The sequence below is a fragment of the Gallus gallus genome, chromosome 4, assembly GCF_016699485.2.
Source record: "Gallus gallus isolate bGalGal1 chromosome 4, bGalGal1.mat.broiler.GRCg7b, whole genome shotgun sequence".
Taxonomy (NCBI): domain Eukaryota; kingdom Metazoa; phylum Chordata; class Aves; order Galliformes; family Phasianidae; genus Gallus; species Gallus gallus.
The window spans coordinates 12383599-12401337 of NC_052535.1; the positions used below are offsets into that span (position 1 = coordinate 12383599).

Here is a 17739-nt window from a genome sequence, read left to right on the forward strand (position 1 = left end):
AGATTTTTAAGGAGTAAGAAGATTATTCTCTCCTGATATTCCCACACAATTCTATTTATTTTGCAATTAACTTTTATGCTTATTATTAGGTTTTAGAAAAGTGAACTTGGCCAAGTATAAGCACCAGATGCCCTTTTCACTTGAAAGCTGAAGTAAACAGCCCAGAATATTCCAGGTAGAGGGGAAAAACAAAGGGGTCAGGTTCAGCAGCTGCCAAGACGTGGTTGTTGCAAATCGGTGAAGTTGTACAAAAATACCCGACAACAAACAAACAAAGAAAAAACTGTAGAATGATCAAGTTCCAGATTTTGTTTCCCAGAGAGTTTGGGGCAGGGTAGCTGTTACTGGGAAAGGCTTCCGAGCAAGATGTGCAACCTGCATCTCAAAATGGGCACTAGGCAAGAAGGATGGGTCTAAAATCATCTGATCTTTGGGGATACTCTGCAACTCAGATCCATTTCAGGTATTTCAGAGGGGTTTTGGCCATCCCCATCCTGCAGATATACAAGCTAGATAGAGGGATGCCATGCATTTCAGAAAGGAAGAGAATAGAGAAGTGCATGCATGCATATGCATACAACATCTTCTTAAAACTCTTCCTACTGCACTTCCCACATGAAATCATATGAGCTTCCATTCATTACTAGCAGAGTTCTTGCTGGATTTGGATGATTGCCCAATTGCTACTGGTGCCAGAAACCCAAAACATCAGAGGGGTGATTCATCTCGTGCCATGACAGCTCTGGAACTGGGCTAAGGGGAGGGAAAAAACAACACATAAAACCCCTAAATACAGTGATTGAGCCCTCTGTGTGCTTCCCAACCACCTCAGCAGCGAGGAAGCCAAGAGGAAGGCAGTACACAGCTCCCAGTGCACCCCTGCACTGCCTGCCTTACCAGAGGGAGCTTCTCGCAGCAGCAGCAGCAAATACAGCTTCACCTGTGTTTTCTTTGTGTGCCCCACAGCAGCTAATCACCGTAACAGAGCAAACCTGGCTGTCCATGCTGGCCCAAGGTCTTCCACATAGATGCCGTTTAAGGCTTGTTTATACGGTGCTCACTCATCCAAAGAGTTAGCAACAAGAGAACAAGAGGGGCTTTGTACCTCCATGCTCTGCTATGTTAAAAATTGATTTAGCATAATGGTTTCAAAGAGATTAAAATCCAATTTTGTAAATCAAAGCAAGAACTGTACTGAGTCACTTCTACAGAGGCAGAGAAGAACCTGCTGAATTCTAAAAACGACAGTCGCAGCCCTGATCCTCTATTAACGCGGGGAAAGTAATTAACCAATCTAAGACACAGTTTAATAAGCTGTATTTTACTGTATGCATCTGCTCTTTATCCTCACACCAATAACAAGATATGATTTTTATCCGAGGTGTAGAAGACAGTCTGGGGAAGGAGAAAAGCAGTGCCCAGGTTAGCCACGGCTGCACTGGTAGTGTCATTGCGAGGCCAACAGGAGCTGCTTGCTCCTCAGCACATGTGCTAGCATTTGGGATGAAGGTTTGAATTCTTCTGGTTCTATAAATTGCTTTAGCATCAAGCTTCATTTGAAAAAAAAAAACACCAAAAAACGAAAGAACAATAACAACAAACAAATGGGTAAAACTGGACAAAATGAGATAAAATAAATGGGCTGTGCAGATGTCCTAAGAAGAACTCCAACATAGGAACTACCTCCTTCAAGGAAAACGCATTTCCTTTAATACACTGGATGTGCAGATCTAGCTGTGGAGAAAAAATCCACACATTCAGAATCATTTATAGCATGTGTCTTTGGTGGTTATGGCATCTTTTGAAGAGAAATGTAGAAATACTTAACAGGGCCTGATGTGCACCACGTAGCACGGAGATGCTGTGTGATGCAGACAGCCCAGGACTCATTAGATCCTTTAAACAAATTTTGCAGCATTTCTCACGAGCAGTACAGACATCGCATCAGTAATTCGCATATGAAAAAGCAATTTGAGCTTTAAAGAACACCTGAAGCTTTACAGAGAAAAGTAAAAAATCGCAGACATTCAAGCTCATGTATTTAAAACAGACAAGGTGGAGTTTGTGGTTTTATCATTTTGTTTTCTTTTAGAGGGACAATAATGGCGTTTTTCCTGGGTTGCTTTTAATGCAGAAGTTAGCCTTATTATGTATTTCTTACCTAAATCAAGAACCTTGTGCTACTACGTGGAAACGTTTTGCATCTATCAGCATTCATTCTCCAGTTCTACAGCATCCCAGTGAACTTGTCCCAGGGACAAATGTAGGGATGCCTGGGAGGCATAGAAATGGGCAGGAGGGAGAAAGCCATCTCCTCCAGACATTACCCCACTCGATTTTGAGTTGGCAGCTCTGAAGAGCAAGTTTTTGAAGTTTCCCAAGAGAACAGAGAGATGAAGGAAATTCTGATAGCAAGCAAGGCATTGAACCCCTGGGGCAGCCAGCCAGCACAGCACCAGGGCCAAGGGAATCTGCTAAGATGGGCATAACTGGCAGTTACCAGGAAGAATGGCCAACTCCAGCATGTAACGGACATGCACAGTCACATTGTGCAGCCAGCAGAAGGATTCCGCCCTCCTCCTTCTCCTACAAGACTGTGAGAAATGCCTTAGGAACACTGCCTCAACGTGCATCAGTCCCACACTCAGGTTCTTGTCTTCCTCATCCAGAACATTCAGCACACAGAAGCACCTCTCGGTATTCGTTTGAGGAGAAAATGCTCTTGCTGTGCAAATGGCTTACTGGAGGGGTCGCCGTGGGGAGCTGCTGGCTGCCACGCACCAGGGACGTCCCAGGCCATGACCCACCACCACCAGCACAGGAATGTATGGTACTGAGAGGGGACTTGAAAGAGAGACAGTATGCAAATGAGAAAAAAAGAATATTTAAATAAAGCATCCATTAAGAACAGATTAACTCTGTCAATCACTGTTCACTTTTGTTTTCTTGTGTACAAGTTGGAAAGATTGTACAATTACCAGTTTCAGTTCTCCCAAGTTATATCTAGTTCTGCATTTCCAAGTACAGCTTCCTGAATTGTTGGGTTCTTTTAAATGAGGTGCGTTTACCCATGCAAAGGAGAACAAATTGCTACTTAAACTTTCTTCTATTGTCTATCTGCTGCAATTTACAGCCTTTTTGTGCCTGCCCTGTTCAGTTTTCCCTTTGGCGTTCCCTTCATTTCCCTGCAGAGACCTGGCCACCTCCTGCTGCAGGGCTGGATACCACTCCAGGGCTGTGGGGACCCTCACAGCCCATGGTTTTCAGTGCCTGGCAGGGCAAGGAACCAAGCTTTGGAGGTAATTCGTAGCATGACACAGAAGACCATTCAAAATGACTGAGAACTCAGGGATATCTGCAGAATGTGGATAACTAACAGCTGCACCTACACTGCTCTTTGGGATACAGTGGTGCAGGAAGCGAGCTGGCTGCCTGCCCATGCCCTGGGCCTGCTGGGCAGGCTGTGGGGAGCGGAGGGCATGGGAGCTGGAGGTGCTTTGTGCCTCTGCTGGTATGAATGACCACAGCTGGGAGGAAACACCATGGTGCTTTGTGACAATTGCTATGCTACCAACCTGGCCTCTTCTGAATGTCTGCATTTCATGCCCTGCACGGCTACAGGGGCACAGGGCTGCCTGCCATCCAGCACCCCAAACCTCCTGGAGCTGCCGTGTTTCACTGTGTCTTGCCCTTTCCAAGGGTGCTCCAGTGCAGCTTCTGCCGTACTAATGTTGTGGTCTATCCCAGTGTTCTGCAGAACCAACTACTGTTCCTTATCACCTTCCCAGCCTGCCGGTGCTGGAGCCAGGCTCTGCTCACACACCAGGATGAGAGCACACTGCTAAGTGTGATTCCCAAAGGCAAGCAACCTGTTGCCCCACAGGTCAGGTGCTCACTTTCACCACTGCTTCCATTTTGTTGGCGGAGTCAAGTGAAGCCAGTTCTCCCCTAACCTCCCACTCGCTCATTCCAAGCACTTGTCATGCTCCCCCCACTCCCAGTCCCAAACTGCACCAGCTGTTTGCGCTGCTCCCCAGGCAGGACAATCTGCCCATTTCCCTTTGCCTTTAATGAGAAAAAAAGAAAGCGAGGATGCAAGCAGGGGAAAAAAAAAACAAAGGCAGTCAGGAACTGGCATCTCCATCAAACGCACTGTCATGAGTAACATAAAACCAAACCAACACAAAGACTCTCGGCTGTGTAAACATGTGCTTCCCAGAGTTTCGGAGGGCTGCTCAGGGGCACACTACTGGCAGGGGCTGCCCAGCTCAGGGCTGCCTCCTCCCACAGACAGCAGCACACAGCCCCCAGCCCCGCCTCGGAAATTCGGAGAGCCCAGATCTGATTCTCATCTACTTTGTTAAATTTCTGCTAATTGCTTTTAACGCACTTCCTCCGCCAGAGTCTTTATAGCTTAATTCCTCATGGGCATTCTTTCTGGAGTTTTACTAAGTACAGAAGGAAAATGAAATCTAACCAACATGCCGGTGATGTTATTGCTAATGGCCTCTGTAACAAATGCACGCAGGGTTGTGTGTTTTTTTTCCTTTGCCACCAACTGCCTTCATCACATTTTGTAAGATTATGAAAACGAAGCCAAGGAGGCTGCAGTCCTATAAATACTATGGAGCAGTGAGGCTCAATATGATGTAATGCAGTCCAGTATCTTATAATTAGCACGCTGGAAAGTACAGTGAAAAGACATCGGACTGAAATACTGAAGCTCGAGCTTTAATAAAACACACATCTTCCCATCTAAGACTAAGATATATTGTCACCACAAGCTACGGAACTTCAGATCATCTCCAGTCTTCAGCAAGCCACAGCTAAGAGGAGTTAATGCATTTATGCATCTCAGACAACAAGGGCGTAAGATCTATAACCCTAAAACAATATTATGCATAGAACACACCTTTCATCATTACACATTAATAGATTTGGGAGGGAAAGTTGGAGGGGTGGTGTTACATGTCAAAATTAATTATAATACCAATAAGCTGAAATTCAACTGGGAAGATCGGGTTGTCTGAATTATGGTGTCATCAGCACTGAAAAAAAAAAACATCAACTGGAAGAGGCTGCAGCCTTTTGCTGCAAATCAAATTAAAAACATCCCAGACCAACCCACTGCAGAGAGTTTCAAGTGACGAAGGACGGTTCCAAGACAGCCTGAACGTGTCTAGGATGCAATTTGGTGCTCCAACTGGTAGAGACTTCACTTAGGTCTTGCTTTCTAACATGGGCTTACTAAAATTTGGGACCAGCGGCTGCAAACTATGTCAAGTCAAGAATACTAGGTCGTTTGCTTCCCTTGTAAGTTAAGCCATAAAGGAAACATAAGCTCCATTTCCATAGGATGTCCTCAGTATTTCTTCAAACCTGGCATGCCCACAGACCGGTCCATAAAGCTAGAAAAAGGAACTCCACCAATTCCACCTGTGCTGACAATGTGCCACGTGGCAAACAGGGCAGAATACCACAATTTATGCAAATTCCAACAAAAAATTTCAACAAAATCGGAAGAAAACAACAACAACCTCCACTGTGAACCTTCCCCAAACCCAGGGCATTCAATACGTGTACGTGAGAGCTGCGGTACTAGCAACAGTACTGGGAGCAAAGATGAGAACAAACAAGTACTGCCTGGACATTTAATTCTCAGAGTCAATTAAATGCTAAAAATAAAATTCCACATGAGTTAATGCTAGACAAAAGGATTAAGGAATGAAGGACTTATTTATAAACATACAAATGAAAACCTGGTTAAGAAGGAGTAGGCGAATTAATAAAAGAAAAAAATAAAAAGAATAATTCAAATGTGGCTAAGAAAGGGAATTCCTTTATTAAATTTGTCTCCAAAAGTAAATTAAGAAAAGATGCCTGAGCTATCAGAGAGCGATGGCGAGTTTGTAAAAATAGCCACCACTGAAGGGGAGAAACAGGGAGTATGTGGAAAACGCAGATATGTGCCAAAGCACTCAATCTGTGCAATTAACCAAAGGAATCAAGTGTTGTTAGTTGTGAGGAATTACTTTTTAAAGGGAAATTTAGCAAATTCCTTCAAAACATAAATGTAATACCTAAGTCTGAAAGTTACTACAATGGATGGATGCAATTAACTTTCGTTCCTAGTAAAATAAAGGAAAAATATTAAGAAAAAACCTCTCTGTTGCAGGTAGCAGCTCAGCAAGCTACAAGAAGTGCAAATTTGCTGAGAACGCCTCGTTATGCACATTTGGTTTGTTAGAGCAAATAATTTTTTTAATGAAAAGAAGAAAGGAAATGCCACATGGATTACAGCAGCATTTCTGAGACTCGGTCCTGAAATTAAAAGGAAGAATCATGCAACATGTGAGCGTCCTTGATTCTCCCTGCTTTAGGAGGAACTGAGATTTGGTGCCTCTAAGAACTGAAGCCAACTGACAGCAATTTTTGGTCCAAAGGGCAGAGTTTATGGTGAACCACGGCCCAGGGCCACTTTTCCATTGGCACAAGAAAGCATTGCTTTGATTGACTGTGAGATCCTTGTTAAGGAAGGTGCCCACCTTCTCTCTGGACCTCCCTTATCAACATCACTCCTTGTCTTCTCCAGGAGCTTCCAGGCCTGCCAGATTTGAAAGAAGATGGAAAAAAAAATAATACAATGATAGTTCTGTATAGAGGAGTAAACTTAATATTGAAGAGGATATCGCCCAAAGTCCAGGCACGCTGAGATGGAGATGCTGGAAACGCAGTGATGCAGGCAGGGAGGTGCAGAGGCAGAGGGCAGGAGGCTCGAGATGAAATGGCAGAAAGACGTGGCAGCTAAAAAGACAGCTTGGTTTCAGAGGCAGAAAACACAGAAGCAGGGATCACATAGCAGGACGTTGCAGTCTCCTCTCTCTACAGATGTAATTAATCCATAAATGGAATAATGTATTCACTTCTGGACACCTCATTACCAGAAAGTCATTGACAAATTGAACAGCGTACAAAGAAAACAAAACAAAAAAGTCTAAGGGTTCGTAGGGAAAAATTTCTAAGGAAAGATGAAAAGATCTGAATACGTCTGGCTGTAAGCAAGAACCCAGCGTAGTGGGCTAAGATATGTATCTGTGTGCTTCAAGAGTGCAAACTTCAAGCAGAAGAAACTAGCATGGGGGGCTGTTAGGAGGAAAAATGGAATCAAATTACTAAAACAGAAAGCTTCAAATGGAGATATTCTTGCCCTGTTAGGATGCAGAGTTGGCCCTCAGGGGATGCAGCACACGTGCCAGTGCAAGAGAACCAGGCTGGACCAGACAACATCTGAACAAAGGTGCAGTGCAGAGAGCTGTGCACTGGCCAGGACTGCATTGGGAACTTCTATTTCTGGTTTCTGACATCAGCTTCTCTTATTTTATAGAGTGATACAAAATCTATTAATGGATTTTCACTTAAGTACCTTAATGTGAAAGAAGGGTCAGGACTGCCAACTGAAATGAAAGGCGAGGCACATAGGCATGGCTCCCCAGAACTGACCCAAACTAAAGGATTTACTTCTGTCCTCACTCGCTCCAGCTCACTGCTCATGGCAAAGCACGCTGCAAAGGCAAGCAAAGGGAAAAACAACGTACCCCACGTTCAGGGTGAGGTAATGAAAGCTGATGCATTACAGCCATTTGTCACTACGTTCAATGGATGCTGCTTTAAATAACCGAAACTGCTCCTGCCCATGTCACCAACCCCGCCAAGCCTGCCTATCAATCCCATTTGCCCATGGAGGTCCTGCTGGCTCACACTGAGTCCTTAAGTCTGGAAGCATTTGATCCCAGCACATGGCTCCTCTTCTGCGTACTGAGCATACCAAGTAACCAGCCAGCATTGTATCAAAAGAAGATAATTTAAATTAGATCAAGCCAAACCTAAGCCTACAGCATCTTCTAATGACTGCTGTCAGTAAACCAGCCCCGTGCCCATCTTCTGCAGAATGAACACAGCCCACAATAAGGACAGCGATTTGTTAAGCAACTCCCCTCCAAAAACGCTACTAGGAGGGATGGTAAACTTTTGTGATGTGAAAATACCAATGTTTGTTGCTTGCAAAGACCAGATTTACAGCAAGCCTCAGCCAAGCAGTTTGTTTCACACCTTCAAATTTAAGGGGAACAGTGTTTTCCACTGGAAAAGGCGGCCCAGAAGTTGCAATAAAGCAGACACAGAAACGTCAATCAGCGCCGACGTGGAGCTGTGAAAGCTTCCCGAAGGAATGCACAGCAATCCTGCTAAACCGCCACCCGATGTAAGGACAGCGAGCGAGAAACAAGCGCTGCGCTCAAGAAGAGAAGGCAGGGGGCCTGGGGAGGGCACCTGTCTGCGGGGTGACATTAAATGCAAGGAGAGCAGGACTGTGCTGCCATGCAGGGAAGGTGATGCTGCACGAGGTGACCACAGTGGTTGCTCCTGGCAGCCCCCCATGACAAGGCTCCCCTGGTTGCTAACAAGCCTCCTTCTGCTTTTGTTTCGGTTGTTAAATATTCCATGCAGCACAAGCAAGTTTCTCTATATGAATTGTAGGCTCCAGAAAACATGATGTTGCGATGACTTGGATGACACAAAGAATATCTTGCTGTGTCCTTAGGGAAAGGAAAAAGGAGAGAAAACACACAGGAAAACATACCAGTTCCTGTATAAACCTACTTCACACTGCAGGCAAATTTATTTTTTCTACAAGCCCGCGTGCGGTGCAGCAGAAGGAAGGCGGCGGCACTGAGGGCTGCAGTCCTCCTCCAGGAGGAGCCAACATGAAAATTGGATAATTTTTCATTATTTCTTCTAAATAGGAAAAAAAAGCACACCATAAAATGGCATGGGACCAGGAAGGGAGAAGCAGCCTAAGGAAATAAAGAAAACAAAGCATAAAGAAATATGAAAGAAGGAGTGGGAATTTTCACTCGATCCAAATTTTTTTTCAAAGTATCTGAGCGTTTTCTTTCTGAGTTCTTAATTTTTTGTCTAAATTTCTCATGCAGCTTCAGCAGCAGCTTACAGCAGCTCTTGTCACCCCATCAGGAAAAGACAGCAGGCTCGGATTAATTTTTGAGGAAAGCTGCTTTCATGCCAATGCACTTGGCAATGCAGAACGCAAGAAGAGCTGTCCCAAAAACACGGTATTTATGAGAGGAGTGGTTTCTAAAATTGTTTTCACTATGGATACCGAGAAGCAGCACCTGACTCCTCTCTCGTGCATAGGTTTTCAGCTGATTACCCTCAAAGGTGACTGGAGCAGCTATTTCCCAGAGCTCTGTGCAGAGCAGTCCCAGCCGGACACTCTCCATAACTGCTTTCCAAAAGCCACGGAGATGCATTGCACATGGAAAACACACTTTTGTACCTCCAGGATAAAATAAAGTGTTGCCCGCAGAAATGGAGAGATTCTCTCGGTGTGATCATGGTTCTAAGATTTAATTATCTCAGCACAGAACTGCAGGTATCAATGCTTTGGAGACAAAGAACAAACAAGGCAATTATTCCCAGAAGTCCTCCTTTTTCCCTCTAATAACCACGAGGGTTACAAACATGCCGAGGTCAAAGAATGTGTAATAAAGAAATTTATTTCCAATTGGGATGCACGGAAACCTTGCACTAAAATGGTGGAAGGGCAGCGGTGTGAACCTCGGCAGAGCTGAGATTAATGCACATGTAAGCATCACACAGACCATCACAGAGCCACGTCTGAAATGACAAGAAACAGAACTAACAAGTGTTCCAACCAACACAAACCCTTTGCCTCTCCAGCTTCCCACTGAGCTGTGCCATGTACACCTAGCCCTGGCCTTGCCAGTGAGCAGGGCCCTGCTGCAAACACCAGGATGTCCCGGCTGCAGAGTGCAGCTCTGGGTCTAAACCCCCCTGGGGTCTGCCCTGTCTAATGGCAATGGATTGGACTTCTCCTTTGGTGACTTGCATGGTCCTAAGACACCCTATGAAATACTGACTTGCAGAGCCCCAGCCCTACGGTACCAGTTTGATGCACACACAACGCAAAGTGAGGGGAAGCTGCAGGCAGCAGCTGAAACCCTCAGCCCTCCCCTGTCTGGGCAGCGTGGGGCAGTTTCTGTGCTGCAGACACCAACAGCCACAGCAGCTTCTCTAGCCCTCATCTCCTTGAAGCGATAAGGCTACCTGTTACTTAAAAAGAAGGGGCAAAAAAAGAAAGGCAGCCAAACTACACACAATCACGCAGCGCTGCGGCTTACACTGAGACTAAAAATACTCATGCCCTACCTCCTGTACAGTAAGCCTCCATCGGCTTATTTTTCTGCAATACCAAACCATAATATTTTAAGACACAAAAGCAGGAAAAGTGTAATTCTGTCCAACAAGATGGGGAATCACCCCACATGTTCCCATGGCCTCAATTCTAGCAGCACGTCCTCGCGATGCAGCATGCTGCTCTCCGTTCCGGAGTCACCAACATCTCATCAAAGCCCCAAAGACACTCTTAAGTAAAGATGTGAATGATGTGAACAGTTGGAAGTTTTATACTTCTGACGTTCTGAAAGTTTCGGAAAAATCTTTTTTTTTTTTTTTTTCCCTTTAAACAGATTTATGTTTCCCTGCTATTCAATTTACAAGGAGAACATTTCACTCAAGCGTTCAGGACTGCCACCTTCTCAGCGAGGAGCCCACTACACATGCAGAAAGTTATTTGGAAAGCTCACGAACACAGCAACATACATAGTAAAATGAACACTTGATTCATCCCATACAATTTTATGCAAAATATGCATTTTCACAACAATGGACATCAAATAATAGAATCATTTGAACATGAACGGGCCATTAAAGGTCATCTGGTCCAACCTCCCTGCAATGAGCAGGGACACCTATAGCACCATCAGGTGCTCAGAGCCCTGTCCAGGCCAACCTTGAGCGTCTCAAGGGCACCACATGGGGCAACACCACCTCTCTGGGCAAACCAATCCAGGTTGCCACATGCACCTCACACACACCATATACCATATTGTGCCACAGCCCTGCTGGGCATGGTCCTGTCCAAGCAGCCCCAGCACTCACCTTTACTACAGAGAGTGCTGGGCTGGCTCATTGCGGCTGGCTGCATGTAAGTGACAGGAAAAAGGGAGGGTGGGATCACTTGGATTTGGCTGTGTGCATTACAACTCACTCAGAGACACACGCACATTCTTAAAGCTGTGTTCTCAAGTTGTTGCTTTTTTTTTTTTAATTTAAAAGTCTGAATTTTTCTGAATTTCTTGCAAAAAATTCCACCCATTGACTACCCTGTGTTTGGCAGAGAATGCAAAAGGAATAAATATAGGATGCAACATTCTGGTGGGGGAAAAAGAAATGTAATGTTGGATCCAAACCCTGAACGCTATGATTTCACTGGAATAGCACTGCAGAGTAAGGACAGCAGCAGCTCAACAACAGCCAGAGCTGACTTGGGTGGCCGCACACAGCAACACGTGTCCAGCATTTGTACAGCACTCACCAGCTTCTTGGCATGCCACAAGGAAATTTCAGCAAAGAAACACAAGTTCTGAGCCACAAGGAAAAGGGAAAATCCTGCAGCATCCCCTAGAGCATGGGGGAGATGTGCAAAGCTCCTACTACCAGTCTCTGTGCTGCACTGAGTTGCTGGTGCACACTGCAACCCCACAACACCAGAAACAAGCTGGCAGCAGGCAGCAAACGTCAGCCAGGAGGCACAAGGATCTGTTTGGAGTTTAATCCCATTCTCTGGGAATATAACCGGGCTCTGGCAGAGGATAATGTGGGCTGGCACAGGCAGGGCTGCTGAAGGGACCAGCGAGAGCAGCAATGTGTGGCATCTCTCAAGATCGGCCCCTGCGGCCACATGCTTTCAAAGCACCGCAGTCTATGGCCATCCTCCACCTCCACGAGGAGTCAGGGGGATCTGGAGCCTTCACATGCAGCCAGAAAAGGGACCACTGCAGACTGGGATTGGCCCCATTCAATGTGCACAGAGTGCCAAGAGCAGTGCCTGCCCCATGCAGATCTCACTGCATCCCATGCAAGGTGAGGAGAGGGCTTCTAGGGAGATGGTGGAGTGAGGAAAAGCCTCTGGCAGCGCTACGCAGAGCAGGCTGCCACCACGGCCACAGCTCAGCACAGTCACACTGTGCACAGGAGTGTGATGCTGCTGTGAATCCTGCCTGAGCAGCTCCCGGCCATGCAGTGCTGCACACCTCGAGGTAGGAGGCTCCAGCTCTGCCCTTCCTTTGGATCTGCTCCCATAGCACGGAGCTGCCACTGCCATGACCCAGAGTGGGGAGCGCCACACCAGAGCTTGGCTGAGTGAGAGCCCAACAGCACTGCTTTCTGTTGCTGCCTGCCCCTGCTCCTGAGTTTCCCAGGGAGAGCTACTTACTCCAAACTGAGCCTCTCTTATTACGAGGACAATTCTCTGCTTCTCCCCGGGGACCAGCCGCACAGAGCAAGCTTTCTGTGTTGTTGTTGTTGCAGCTGCTGTTAAACTGTGCTTGCCTATCGATCCACGCCTGGAAAAACTTGAGGACGCGCGCTGTTGGCCCAGCCCTTCCAGAAGGGACCATCAGCCACGGCTGCCAAAGGCCAGATCCTCCAGCACCTGTGTGGGGCTGCAGAGCAGCACTGTGGGAGATGAGAACCCACCCAGCTTCCCCCACACCGCTCCTGGGGCAGAGGTGACGTTGGGTTTAATGCTCAGGCCATGCACAACAACACCAGATACCCCTCACGATCCAAGAGTTATATGTTTTTCACTTCTAATTTTTGTCTTTGCAAGTAGAAAAATAGAGATCAACATTGAGGGCACCGATTTAAAGACCCCAGCTTGCTACGGAGGTTTTAAGCAGCACAAAACCAGCAGGCATGCATCATCATTCCCATCCTCCCAAAGCACAGTCACTGCCAGCAGCAAACAGGCACAAGTCCTGCAGCCTGCTCTGCTGCCCGGCACAGCTCCTCCCAGCCCAGCACTGCCCAGCAGCAGGGAGCGAGGTGCTCTCCCTGCACTCAGGGGGTGAGCACTCAGCCTGTGCTGCCAGGGAAGGGAGGGAAACACCATGGCAAATGGATCTGTCCATCATGAATCATACAGGATGTGAGCTGTGCTCAGCTTCATTGAAAGGGTGCACACCTGATCCAACGTGGAAAAGCAGCTGCACGTGCCTGAGGGAAGAACCATGCCTGGTGCAGATGACCCACGTCTGTAGGGCAGCCCCGATGGCCAATGAATTCTGCATTGCACTGCAGCAGTTTGCTCAAGAAAGAGCAAATAATGCACGGAAATCAAGTGCACCAGTTTACAACTCAAAGCAATTTCATCCTAAGATAAAGATTTAATACCGACTACGACGCTGTTCTGGATTTCCTGCCAGCAGACAGATTTTCCTACATTTACAAGGACAGACAGGCCCCGATGCACCAAGCAGTGCAGCTCTGGCACTGTGGATGCACCCCTGGCCCCAGCCCCTGCAGCACAACAGCAGCATTCCCAGCAGTTCACACAGCCCATGAAGTCGATGGGTGCAAATTGGGGTCTGGCTGAGAGCTGCTCTCTGCAGCAGAGTCCCACCAGCCTGGGGCCACCCCAGCGCTTCTGGGTTATTCCTTCCTGGGATCCCCCCATCACATGCCCCAACATCCCCCAAGCACACAAAGGAAGAGCAGAGCTGCTGGGCTCTGGACCAGTGATGGCTGACCACGGGAGAGCGGCGACGGGTTAAAAAATTTGGAAAATAAATATATTTGCTAATTCATTTTCATTCTGCATGAAAATGCAAATTGGGTGCAAAAATAAAACAAACAGAAGAGGCCTAATTATTTATACAGGCATTTTAATCAAACAATGAATAGCGCGCAGCAACCTTCTACATCAATTAATAAAGCTGCCTTCTGCGAAACAAAAGAGTTACACCACGCGGCCTAATTGCAAAACCCAGCCTGGAGCAGCCTTCCTCCCCCGCCCCATACACCTGGCCCAGTGCAGCCCCACTGCATTCCTGCGCCGGGGCCACTGGCAGCCCCGTTTGCAAATTCATTACAGCACCACGTTTGCTAATGCCTCTGACGGAGGAGCGGCCGTAATGCAGCACTGGGAGGCACAACGCAGCTAATTGAGCGCGGGGCTGGGGCCGGCTCTCTCTCTGCGCAGGAAGCAGCTGCTTCCACTTAGGCTTAGCACATTTTGGGAGATGAGGATAAAATAAGAGCTATTAGATGTTTGCATTAGATGCCAGGGAGCCACCTCTCTGTTTTGTATTAACAAAGCATGCTTTACAACCTATTTCTTCATGTCTAACCTCGAGCTTCACTTGATCAAACATCGCTCACCGCCGTAACATATGTGACCGAACTGGCTAATGATGAGCTGTCACCCTTCTGACGAAGCGGTGCCTATGCCTGCTACAAGCAGATCTATCAGAAGCAGCCCGGTGCCTTGCAGCTCCCAGCACAGGGTTTGCCATCGTGAAGCTGCAGACAGGGGACTCGGCAGCATCCCTGTGCAGGCAGGCCGTGCCAAAAGCCTCGGCTTCAGGCGTGCTGCTCCCCACACTTGGTAGTGTTTGGGGCGTGGGGATGCTGCTGGGTTATTTTTAAAACAGCAACAACAAGAAGCAAGTCATACATTGTCAACCCCCCCAGAGGCATTAACTGCAAGCTCTGCTGGGGGAAGTGGATGCTTTAGGAATCCATCGCACTGCCAACGCACAAACCCAAACCCGCAGCTCCCAGCCCGGCTCCTGGCCTGGCGTGGCGAGGCACCACGCGGCATGGGCAGGTCAGGGCACATAGCATCCTGTGCAGTGCCACAGAACAGCTAGAAGTGATGCTGTAAGGTGAGCCTTTCTCCCCCCCCAAAAAAGTGGGAAAAAAAAAATCTCTCTGAAATAAAACTCAACGCTACAGACACATTCCCTTTTGTCTCTTCTAGCACTGCCAGGCAAGGGATTGATAAATTAATTTTAAAAATCCCATGCTGGAAAAATCCCATTCATTTAATAAATTTGCTCTAAATATTAACCTAGAGACAGTTCTGCTAGCTTTAGGAGTTTGGGGAAGGTTCCTTCCAAACCTGAAGCCTGTGTTTACCATCAACGCTGCGCTTCTCAACAGGTGGGGCAGGCTGGGAGCAAGCACACATGGCTGGTGGATTGCTGAGACTGCCCACGTTTATCTGTGTTTGGAACTCTTTCACCCCGAAGCCAGGCACTGAAGGGCCAATTCCGTACGTGGCACATATAAAAATGCTACTGAAATTCAACTCTGTAAGAACAATTAATTTTTGAAGCTTATATCAAATGCAATCAGATGCAATTGAAGCTCAATTATTCTTTGTTATGTTTAAAAATTTTTGTTAATATGTATTTGATTCTCCTAGAGAATATCGTTCAATTATAAAGCTCTCCACACTTCAGAACCGATGCTTATGTGTAGTCAGAGAAAATGCACTTGACAGCTCACGTTGCATGACAGACCATGCTTCAAGGGAACGCGTGTTGCACACTTTGTGCAAACTACAGTATGAGATGTGTCAGGGGGCTGATTGCATGGGGGTGCTTTCTGCCCTAAATCTCAGTTTAAACAATAGTTTTCAGCAGCATTTCCAATGACAACAAAGACCAAAGTCAAACACCACTGGAACATGTGTGATTCTGTGTGATAAAGGCCGGGGAGCAGAAAATGTCCACTTTTCCCTACTGTCCTGACACTGCAATTGTGGAAATTGATGGAAATGCAAAAAACACTTATGAGTGTTTCCCAGTGCTGGGCACACAGCATGGGCCAGTCAGTGCCACCAGCTGTGTCCCCATGCCCTCAGGCCTTCCTCCACACCCCTTCTTCTTCTTCATGAGCACTGGAAGACATCCATATTAGAGACAGACAGCTCTGTGACCAGCACCCGGTTCTACAGTCAGACCAATGCGACACCAACTTCCTCCCCTCCTATAGATCCTGTAAAGATTTTTCTGCCCGTAACATTTATTGGAGTCCTTTAACAACTCCAGTAACGATTCTCTAAAAAATAAATAAAAGTAGTAAATCATTTTTATTGCAATTCCCTGCCTCTTTAGAAAGTTACAGCATACTGACAAATAAAATCTACCTACCAAGCAACGAGACCTGAGATGAGACCTGGTGAGCAGTGAAATAACAGCTGGAGAATAGATGTCTTCCAAAACTAAATATCCCCAGGGACATTACATGTTAAAAGCAACAACACTTGCAATTTTGGATATACATGTTTGAAATGTCCTTCCAGCTACACCACCAATTTCACAGGTAAGAAAAACATAACAACTATGCGCTAACCAGCAATGCGATTCAGAGATGCTACAAACAGGGCTGCTTTCTCAGCTACCAGCATGACTTCTCCTCTCTGTGATTTACAGGTACTTAAAAACAAGTAGGTTAATGAAGCAACAATACACTGACTGCGGAGTGCCGATTAATACAAACTTCCCAGCATAGCGAGCCAAGAGCCAACTCTGTATCAAGGCAGTGTCCAAGTGGTTTGACTGGGTTTGTTAAACCAAAAAAAAATAAAATAAAATAAAATAAAAGGAATCCAGGGATGTCTGCACCGACGCACTCTGCTTGTGAGCATCCTGAAGCACCACCCTGAACCGCCTGGTTGGAAAGAGACGGGACTACAAGAAAGCAAGCGATCCAAGTTGCACGATGGCTGTTCAGCAGTCAACAACGCGCTCCCAAAGGTCTCAGCCCTGCTCCTGGTGAGCAGACTGTTGTACAAAAATAGCCATTACCTAAGATAACTGTTTGCATTTCAGGGTAAAAGAACACTGGACTGGAACTTAGAGCATTAATCCCTTGAGACTGCAGCCCACCATAGTGACTGATTTGCAGTGGGAAAAAAAGTCACAACTTGGTGACCAAAAAGAAAGTACACCGACTAAGAATTAACTCTAATGTAACTACCCACTGCATGCTCTATTGACAGTCAGAGCAAGGGCTACTGGGCATCAGGGCACTTCTGCAGGCTGGCTCTTTGTCACCGCTGAGCCCAGGACTGAAGGGGGAGCAGGGACCAACTGTACAGTTGTTCACGCGCAGCACAGAAAACCCTTCCCTGCTCTGTCTGCTCTGCCTCCATTACCAGCATGCAAACACAACCTGCAGGACTGCAAAAGCTCCTCTGCCACTGAAGTCATCGGCTCCAGCGATCCACACGCTGAGCTCGTCACTGCAGACCCCAACTGGCTGGGGAAGAAAGTCACCAACAACATACCAAGAAACAAAGCAAAATGAAGTTGGTTTTGATTTGACTCCAACTGTCCCCCCTATCTGAAGACATTCTCCCTTTTTAAAATGCATGCCTATCATCACTTAATGAAAAGGCACACGCTAGTGGGGAACAATGGGCAGCCTCAAATAAGAGACCATGTGTTCCACGTAGCCTGCTGCAGCTCCTGGCATTCACACAACAACTCCTCGAATTTATGACAACAAAAACCTGTGCTTTCCATTCTCACAGTGGGGTGGTTTGGGTGCGCTGGGATGGAAGGAGAGGGCTGCAAACCCATCCTCCACAAAGTGCAGTGGGATGGAAGGGCACCTGAGACAGGCGAGCATTTATTTGTTGCGACTCTAATATTATTAACAGTAGCAGTAGATTAGCACTGGGCTAGCATCAAATGCAGCAGCTCATTTACAGTGACTAACCAGGGCAAACAGGGACAGGAGTTTTAATGATGCAGGGAAGTCTGCAGCTTAAGCTGAATTCTCAAAAAA

The 17739-nt window shown here is 46.7% G+C and overlaps 1 protein-coding gene across 3 annotated transcripts in view; it reads right to left on the reverse strand.

The window, feature by feature from the left end:
- Window positions 1-17739, reverse strand: part of KIAA2022 (neurite extension and migration factor) — a 127352-nt gene that overhangs the window by 54558 nt on the left and 55055 nt on the right. The window contains exon 1 of one of the 3 annotated variants that reach the window (XM_046940493.1): window positions 14289-14516. The exons of the other annotated variants lie outside the window; for them this stretch is intronic. The gene's annotated coding sequence lies outside the window, so the exon portion shown is untranslated. Of the gene's footprint in view, window positions 1-14288; window positions 14517-17739 lie in introns of those variants that run through there. 3 annotated transcript variants of the gene reach the window in all.